The sequence below is a fragment of the Prosopis cineraria genome, unplaced genomic scaffold (assembly GCF_029017545.1).
Source record: "Prosopis cineraria cultivar Desert tree isolate PC_DT_omini unplaced genomic scaffold, ASM2901754v1 PC6, whole genome shotgun sequence".
Taxonomy (NCBI): Eukaryota; Viridiplantae; Streptophyta; class Magnoliopsida; order Fabales; family Fabaceae; genus Prosopis; species Prosopis cineraria.
Genome location: NW_026555337.1, coordinates 42,363,684 through 42,373,988, shown reverse-complemented (window position 1 = coordinate 42,373,988; position 10,305 = coordinate 42,363,684).

Sequence of the window (10,305 nt, the reverse complement as noted above, 5' to 3'; positions counted from 1 at the left end):
TCAGCAATAGACCCCTCGAGTCAACTTTTATTACGAACAAATGTCTTTAAATCACCCAAATATCTCTCCATGTAATACATCCATCGAAATTGTATTGGTCCACCTAGTCTAACCTCATTTGCTAGGTGAATAGGCAAGTGAACCATTATGTCAAAGAAACTAGGTGAGAAAATTTTTTCTAATTGACAAAGTATTTTTGCAATATCTACTTCCAAATTTTCTAAACTTTTGGGCTCAACAACCTTTTGGCATATTGAACAAAAAAACTTGCTAAGACAAATAAGAGAAATAGCAACTTGAGCAGGAGTTATCCCATTTATTGCTACTTGCAACAAGTAATGCAATATTATATGGGCATCATGACTTTTATATCCAGAAATTTTTCCTTCATTCACTTGCACACATCGTGAAATGTTTGAGGCAATACCGTCAGGCAATTCCACATCCTTTAAAACACCACAAAGTATGGATTTCTCCTTACTAGTTAGGAAGAAACATGCCGTTGGAAGCTTAGTTTTCTTACCATCACTTGTTGCCTTTAAATGAAGCTTCTTTCTTATCCCCATTTGCTGCAAGTCTAATCGAGCTTTCACATGATCTTTTTTCTTTCCATCAATCTCTAAAAGATTCCTAATTATATTGTCACATATATTCTTCTCTATGTCCATTATGTCAAAATTATGATGTAAAGTATTATATTTCCAATATGGCAACTCCCAAAATATAGATTTCTTCTTCTATGGTCCATCCTTCCTTTTCTTTTCATTCTTCACAAGGACAAAGGAAATGTTTTCTAAGTCTTCTAAAATTCTTGTTGCCTCTAATGCTGAGGGTGGAGACCGATACTCGGTTTCTCCATTGAATGATGATGCATCTGATCTCCACTCATGGTTTGGGTTTAAAAAAACTCGATAACCCATATAGCACATCTTCCGACTATGTTTTAAATAAGTTGAACTTGTCCCATAATTACAAGTAGGACAAGCAAATCTTCCTTTAGTGCTCTTACCAGATAACATTGCATATGTAGGGTAGTTACTCACAGTCCATAAAAGAGCCATATGCATTTGAAAGGTTTGATTTTTGGAAACATCATAAGTTTCTACCCCGACATCCCACAATAACTTTAACTCATCAATTAATGGTTGTAGGTACACATTAATTGCATTTCCAAGAGATCATGGCCCAGGAATAAGCAAGGACATCATAAAATATTTAGGTTTCATGCATACGTTTAGAGGATAATTGTATATGGTTAGTACTACAGGCTAAGTACTATGAGATAAGCTCATAGTTCTAAATGGATTAAATCTATCGCTAGCCAACCCAAGTCTTATATTATGAGGATCAAGAGCAAATTTTGGATGTTTGGCATCAAAGTCCTTCTATGATTGGCCATCAGCTGGATGCCTTAATTTACCATCTAATGAACGTCCTTCAGCATGCCATCTTAAAGAATCAGCCATTTTTGAACACATAAATAGCCTTTTCAATCTTGGGATTAAAGGATAATGTCATAGAACTTTAGCTGGAACCTTATGAGCTTTCTTAGATTCCTCTAGCTATTATCTACCTCAGGATATTCAATCCATCGTGAAGCTCCACAAAGATGACAAAATTCATCATCCTTATGTTCTTTCCAAATGAGCATGCAATTGTAGGGGCATGTATTAATCTTTTTGTAATCTAAACCTAAGTCCCTTATTATAGAATTTGTTTTATTAAAAGAGGTGGGAATATTCAAATTAGGCAGAGCCTCTTTTAATAACTTTAGAAGGGCAGTAAATGATGCATTACTCCATCCATATAGACATTTTAACAAATACATTCGGATGATAAATGATAAGGTGGAAAATCTCTTACAACCGGGATACAACTCTTGTTTATCTTCCTCAACTAGTTTATAGAACTTTTTTGCATCTTCATTGAGGCCTTCATAAAGTTCATTTGCTTCTGCTGCATTTCTAAATGTCTCAAACAATAGACCATCTACGTCATCATGTGATTCATCTTGTCCACCAATGTCATTATCAAGATTCATACCACTTATCATTTCTCTATGATAAATCCAATCTGTGTAACCTTCTACAAATCCTTTAGCTATTAAATGGTCAAACACTACATCTCTCTTTTTCCACCTACAGTTGCCGCATGTAACACAAGGGCATAAAATCTCATTTTCTATAGGATTTCCATTATTAAATGTAAAATCTAAAAAGTACTCAACACCTCTAATGTAATTAGCACCATATCGAGGCTTATTAACCCAATCCTTCTTCAACATTATATGGTTTTAATATAGTCCTCTAACTAATTCACTCTGCCTAATAAAATAGGGGTAACCCTCTAACCAGAGTTTTCATTATCACTATAAATGAAAACATTTCTATTAATAAGAAAAGACCTATAAAATAAGAAAATGAAAATAATTATAGGACAAGAAAGGTTTGACGAAGGAAAGGGTATATAAAAAATTATAAAATGAAGCCATAGAAAACTTAGACAATAAATAAATGATGTAATAGTGACTATATATCAATCGATTTATTTATATCTTTCAAAAGCTCATATATTATGAAGAAATCATCATCTCATGTAAAAAAATAATAACTAAAAGATAATTCATAAACTAGAGGCAATAAGAAAAAGAAAAGCAAATAGAGCACATCACTGTTTATTTTGATATATATAAAAGAAAGGGCATACTAAAAACATGTTGGTAAACAAAATCAAATGAGGAAATTTCTAGGCTCAAAATATGGCCATCAATCAATGTAACGTGCAAGACCTTCACATTTTTTATTTTATTTTATTTTAATTATAGTCAATCAGTTAAACTTTAAATGAGTGGCAATTGTGACCGACATGATTTGTGGGCTTAAATAATAAATTAACTCATGCCTGTGATATAGGTTTCAAAATTAGGGGTTCAGAGTGTGGTTTATCAAGATGACTATTTTTGGGTTATTTTTTCTTTGGTTGCCTGAAAATGGTTCCTAGAATTGTTATACCAAGTCACTAATTGCATTAACAGAGTTTTTTCAACAGTCAACCATGATCTGATTATTCTGTGTGAAATAGCTTATTCGTTTATTAGTCATGCCGAAACTGTCTAATTCATTTACTTTTTGACCTTCAAACATAAAATAGAGGGACACAAAAGCTTTCAATGATTTCCTCTTTTTCAAGCTCCTAACACTCTTATATATGTTCTTGCTTTTTTCTTCTTTCCATTCTCTCTAACTTCTATATACTTGCCTAATGTCTTCCTTCTATAACAGCAGCTCCCTTAACAATCTCATTTTTAAAGGAAATGTATTTTCTTTTAAATGAAAATTTCATGTTATTTTGTATGGTCCTTTTTGGATTTATTCGACTTAATAATAGGGCATCAAACCAGTTATTAATATTACTTACAAGATATTCTAATTTGAAAAGGCATCCTGATAAAATATCTGCTAAATGATACTCTAATTTTCTGCACAATAAGAGTATTTCTTCAACCTTTAACAGGTTGATCCATGGGTCAAAACAGGGTTTTCGGATAGGGTTTCAAACTCAACAATACATCAACAATTTTGCATGAATTTGAGGGAGCTAAACATATATTTATGATGTATATGGAATTTCTAACTTGTGCATAGCATTAATTTGAAATACAAGCAAGTAGAATCATAAACCAAAAGACAAAATTTTCACTCATGCCAGTTCGTTGGTTTGGTTAAGGAGTGAGTAACTTATTAGCACATAGACAAAGCAAAGATAGATTAGATGGCAACGAAGGAAAGACGACGCGGAGAATGTCATGGATACTAGGAAAGATGATGAAGGAAGAACAAACCAATAGAAGGAAGAAGGCAACGGGCCTAAAGATGACAATCATAAGGAGAAGTGACGGCAACCTATGGTAACCCCTACCAAGAGAAGATGCTGCGACCCACAAAACCCATGGCACCAAACTAGCATTTTAGAGAGCTTTAAGCTTGGGGTTTGGCTTCATCAATGGCGCACAACAACAAGAGAAATTTTAGATAAGAGATGGACAAATTTCGGCTTTGGGCATGTAAGGTTTTGTGGAATTAATGGGTTCCTTTTTTTTACTTCAAATACTCATATTTTAATATAAATTATAACTAAATAAATGATAAAAAATATTAAGAAGGATGCCAATCTAAAAATCTTGGAGCCTTGCGCGCTTAGGTAAAAGCATTTAGGGAACAGTTTTTGACTGTAAAAAAAAAGACAACAGGTTTTTGTGGTTCTCTATTTAAAATATAATTTGTAACAGGTATTAAGTATTGCCTATTTAATAATGGGCAACAGTTTTCACATGTTACTCTAAATTTGTTGCATCAAGTGATAATCAAATGCTACAGTCAAAAAACTGTTGCCTAATTTGATCATAAGCAATACTTTTGTGCCTGTTGCAAATCTAACTATTGCTATAGCCATAAAATGTTGTAGTGAACATCGCACCTCAATAGGTACTAAGGAGAGAATCTCCAACACTGCACCTCAAAAGGCACTAAGGAGAATATATCATATGGTTTTATCACCACACTGTGATCTCCTAAGAACATTTTTATTACTACTGGACAAGAATTTAGGGCTAAATTGAACTTATGGGTTTAAAGCTCTATCATTCAGCTCTAAATTAGTCGTAAAGCTCTAATTTAACTCCTGAGAACATTTTTATTACTATTGGACAAGAATCAAAACCTTAAATTTTGCTGATTCAATTTCTCTACAACTCACATTCAAGAAAATTTGGGTAGAATGGAAGGTAAGGGTTATACATAGCTTACTCAATAAGTTACTAATTAAAAGTGCCTTCCAAAGCTCTAAAATTTCTTGCCCTATCAGCCAAGCCCTTCTCCTCTTCTCCCTTTCATGTTTTCTAATTTTCCTTTTTAAACTTCACCTATATTTCATGACTTATGGGGCCATTTTTTGGTTCATGCATCATGGCACATGCAACACTAGCCACAATGCATGACATAATGAGAAGAATTCTCACCACATGTACTTGCTTCGACCTGAAACATAATCCTTCCACCTATATATGTTCATTCAACATCCTAAAGATATAATTTATCAATCTATCATCCAAGTCTCTAATCTTTTATTAATTATCACTTTACCCCTAATTAATAGCTAATCATAGAATTAAGAAATTTAGGATGTTACATTGGGCACTTGTGATACCTTGATAATTCTAGAAGGGGGAATCTATGGTCTAAGAGTGAGTATGGGAGCCTTTGATGAGATAACTCCTCACAATTGAAGAGCAAGGCTAATTTTGTTACATGGGTTGCTCCTATATGAGTTAGTAGCTCATAGATTTAGTTAGAAGATATAAAGAGAAAAGTAAGATGGTTGCATATGATCATGTGTCATGTAAAATCTCACTCTACTAAAAATCATTAACCAATAAAACTCATGGTCATCAAAAGATTAACACATAAAGGTGATTATTAAGATTTAGTTTAAATTTAAGAGATCCCAAGTTTTCTCAATTAAAATGAGTTTAAATCCATCATAATCTCTTATATCAGCGTAGAAATAAGTTACCGAAGCATGGAATTCCTCAAAGGAGTGAAAGAAATCAAAATCAATTGAAAAACAATATGTTTACTGTGAGACAGGGCAATGCACCATTGTGTGTTGCACAAAAATATCAGTAAATTATGCTATCATTTGACAGCAGAATTGGAGAACTTTTAATGCATCTTGATTTTTTGTCCGACGTTCGAATAACATGATCTAAGTGTCTATAGAGAGTTCTTTATATGAAATAGCTAATGGCATGGGTTTCACTTCTAAACAAGTCACACCAGGAAGTTGGACACCCAAACACATTTTTACTACTTTTTAAAACTTTCACATAAAAAGGGTGTTCAAAACCCATAATAAGTGCTAAAAGCCTTTCCTAACACTCGAATCATGTCCATTGAACCTAAGACTATCAGTACAACATGTCATATGTACTTAAATATCAATATAGTATAAAATCACTCATCAACCCCTTTTTACCAAAAAATAGAGGGGGAGGCAATTTTTCCAGTACATTACACCAAAAATCATTGCAACATGTTTAAAACATTATTTTTACACTTGCACTAGTATTTTGACCCTATCAACTTATATATATATCATCATACACAATTACTCCAGGCCTAAAATACAACTTAGATGTTGTAATAACAAAATAGTGTAAGTGTAATGGTATGCAACTTAGAATTGGCATTCATATTCTATTACATAAAATAAATATAAACTAGAGACATACTATATGAAGGCACTAATTCCTAGCCTCTTGAGCTTTTTTCCTTTCTACACTAGAGCTCAAGCCTAACAAGTATTAAATGAAAGGGGTGAGTCCTACCCTATGCAGTTGTATATCAATTGTAAAACAAACACATGTATATGAAACCAAGTACTTAAAACACATTTAACCACATATCAGAATTTATCATTTCGCCTTCAATCTATTTCCATCTCACATACACTAGGTGCATTGTTACAATACATTTAGACATGTGACCATGACCTATTATTCACACAACTTACCACAACTCAACATGTGTGATACGTCATATATTTTACATAGGCAATAATCAACCAACATTATACCTTTCTTATTTCCTCAGATTGAAACTATAGGCTATAACATTGAATAGGGCTCCGTCTGTGTGATTGGACTACTTAAGCTCACCAATCGTGAAGTGTGACCCAACCAAAGATCACATGACTCACTCTCAAATCACGGCTTCCCCCAATCTTAAATGTCTAGGGTGTCTCATACCCTAGATTATTCTCCTTGTTGAACTAGTGGAAAAAGCTAGGTTCTAATCCCTTGACAAACTATGAAATAGTCTCTCAATAAACTGTGGGACAAGGCTATACCCTCATGCCATAAAAGATGATCACTCATTTTCACATTTTCATATTCATTATCATAATAATCACATTGGGCTTATGACTGTGCATTATCCAAGTGAAAATCAAGTTTTATTTCTCTTATAGCACATAAACACAGCATTTTCAATATCAATTACTCATCTTTATTAAAACCATTATCCACTACTCATTTAAACACATTATAAACATGGAATTCATTCTCGAATATTACTTTTACAACTTGAAACTGATTTTATAATCTCTTTAGCATGTTTAATGCATATCAAAGTGTTTAGATAAATATAAGGTTTTCATTGCATGATGTACTCATTTACAAGTCAAAATTTGCATGTTTAATACATAGTTCACTTCATATTATAATTAATAAATAACTACCCACCCAAAATAAGGTTCTCCCGGTTACCTTAAATCTTTGAGAGGTCAAAGGTTTACCTCTCAATATAATAGCTTCCAAGCTTGAATTCCCAAGCCAAAATAGGTGTCCAAAAACTCAATCTATAATTTACCAAGTTAACTTTCATTAACATTGCCAATCTGACACATTTCAACTCTAATCTTCCCTTTCTAGATTACCCAATGCTCACATTGCTTACATTTGGGCCTACCCATTAGGTTTATTATCTATCTTTCACATTATATAGCGTCATTGAATACCCACATTTCCATTAATACCTCAACAACCATAATAATGATAGATTTAATGTCCATTTTCAGACATTAATAGAACTCACCATCCAATAACCACCACAATCATTAATACTAGGTTTAAATACTCTAAACAATTCTTATTAATACCATTTGAATCAATGGATTCAGACCCATAACCTATAGGACCGAAATCATCATCCTCATTCAAACCCTAACTCAAATCCTTGAGAAAATAGAAGAGAAAAGGAGAAAAAGGGTTTAGGAATCTTACCTTGGATGATTTGAAGCTTCAAACCTTCTTAAATACTCCCCTAAATTATGCCCTAATAGAGCAAATATGAGTTCCTCTATATCCCCACGCACCATGGTATGTGGAACAAAGGTTTTGCAACTTGTTTTTCTCCACTTTTTGGCCCCCATGTGACCTAATTTCACTTTGAACCTAAATTATACCTGAAATTCTAACTAAAAACACTTATTATTCTCCTCTGACCATACACCACGCCAACTTTCTTAATTATCCTAATTAATCTTATTAAATCAAGGAATTAGAAATCGAGATGTTACATGTTATAATTATTATTGATGCATATATTACAAGATTATGATATGATAAGTGAGATCCCATGCTTCAATTGCTTGTTATTGTCATATTTATATATGCTTGAATTAAATTGCTTTATTACTTAGACTATATAATCTCACTCCTATTTATTACTACTCATTGTAAAGTCTCTAGTTATTTTAATGTGTAATTGAATATTTATCTTATCAACATTAAGGGTTTGTACATGTTAGATTATATTTCACTTGCGTGTAACTCTGTTTGTAAACTTGGGCACTTTTGTTGGTGGCCCTCATATGTTTTTAAGTTGAGGCCGAACGTACAAGTGTGTGTCTAAATTTTGATTTGTTAAACTATGATAGCTTACAAGGTTATGCATGCATGCTATTATTTAGAAATACCATGCTTGCTTATGTGCGTGGTTCATGCTTGATGAGTTGATTAAGGCTAATGGCTTGATTTATCAGGCACTTGGTTGAGGAAGTGGTGCACTTTTAGTCCCAGGTGTCTAAAAGCCCCATATGATACTAAATGATGGTAAGACTAGTGCCATTAGTTAGTTCTCTTAATTATCTTTGTGTAAGTGCTTGGATCACCTTAATCAATGGTTCGAGCTAAAAGGTAGATGTTCCAGAATTTGGAGTCCAAGAATTGTCCTATATGTTGCTATTTTGGCTTGCTGGCTATGGCGAAACATGTCATTAGCCACAATGGATGACAAAATGTGTGTTGGTTGTAGCAGACAAAGCGTTTGGCCACAGGGATTGGTCTCTGTACCATGAGCCATAGCGGATGCCCTCTTGGCCGAGGTGGATGGCTCTTTTTTTATGAAAATGATCTTTTTAACCTTAGTTGACTAGTTTTTAATGCTCAACAATTTTTGGCTCTATAATTATCTTGACACTCGTTAAGTGTTCAAAAGAAAATCAAAAAGTTATAAAAATTGTAATGGAAACAATAATGAAAGGAAGATTGAACTTAAAAAAGAAAGAACGAACATAAAATTTGTTTTATAAATATGAAATATATTTTTAAAATATTCAAATAAAACATAATAAAATTAGTTATTATTCAATAATAACTCTATTAATATGACATTGTTTGTCATTTACAGTTTGAGAAACCATGTTTGATCATAATAATGGACATTATTATATATTTAGTTATTGCGTTCCCACTGAGCCTTTCAAGTGGTATAATTTTTAGAAAAGAACTTATAAAATCTCTCCCCTATTGTAATTTGCGTCGGATGGTTCCTATATAATTGCAGTAACTATCCAACCTCCTTTTTTAGTTTTATAGTAATTTTTAAAATTATTATAAGGCTTTATAATAAAGTGGGTATGAATCTACAGTAAAAACAAAAGGAGTGATGAATATAGAACCAATACTAAAAAAATATTTTTTAAATTACAATATAGAACATTCTTTAAAGTTTTACTTGATTTAAAACGTAAGATATTGCATAATTTTTATAATTATATATATAAGTGTGGTTTAAAATTTGTAAATAATTTTCTCTACATATCTCCTTTTCATTTTATCTATATTAAAAATTTTAATTTTCTACTTATTTTTAGAATTGAACTCATTAAAAAATTTTCTCCTCTCTATTTTTATATTACAATCGAAAGTTGATATTTCATACATAAGTATAAAATCTAATTATACTTGTCTTTTCTGTTATTTATATATAATTACACATGCACCTTATAAGAAGAGGAAGAATAGAAAAGGCATTTATTATCAAAAAAAAAAAAAAAAAGAAAAGAAAAGAAAAGGCATTGAGGTTTTGAGGAGCATGGGGTGAAAGGGACCACAAAACGAATGCACGTGGAATGGGGCGTGAATGGCATGGTGTTGCGAGGTTTAGTCATTTTGGAATAAGCAAGTGTCGTGACTGTGTGGGGTCCCCGTCGAATGTCACCCGCATTCCGGCAGCCGCTCGCTGGTTCCCTCCAGCGGTGCCCAATGCCTCCTTCTTCCTTTCACTTTCACTTTTCCCATCCCTCCCCATTCTGTCATGTTCCTCTCCCTTCAGCCTCAAGACCCCACTCCTTTAAATTCCTATCACTTTAACCTCCTCTTAAATTCATCCCCATCACAGTTCCTTTTCTTTTCTTTTCTTTTCTTTTCTGTTTTTTTGACCTCAATCACAGTTCCTTCGTTTT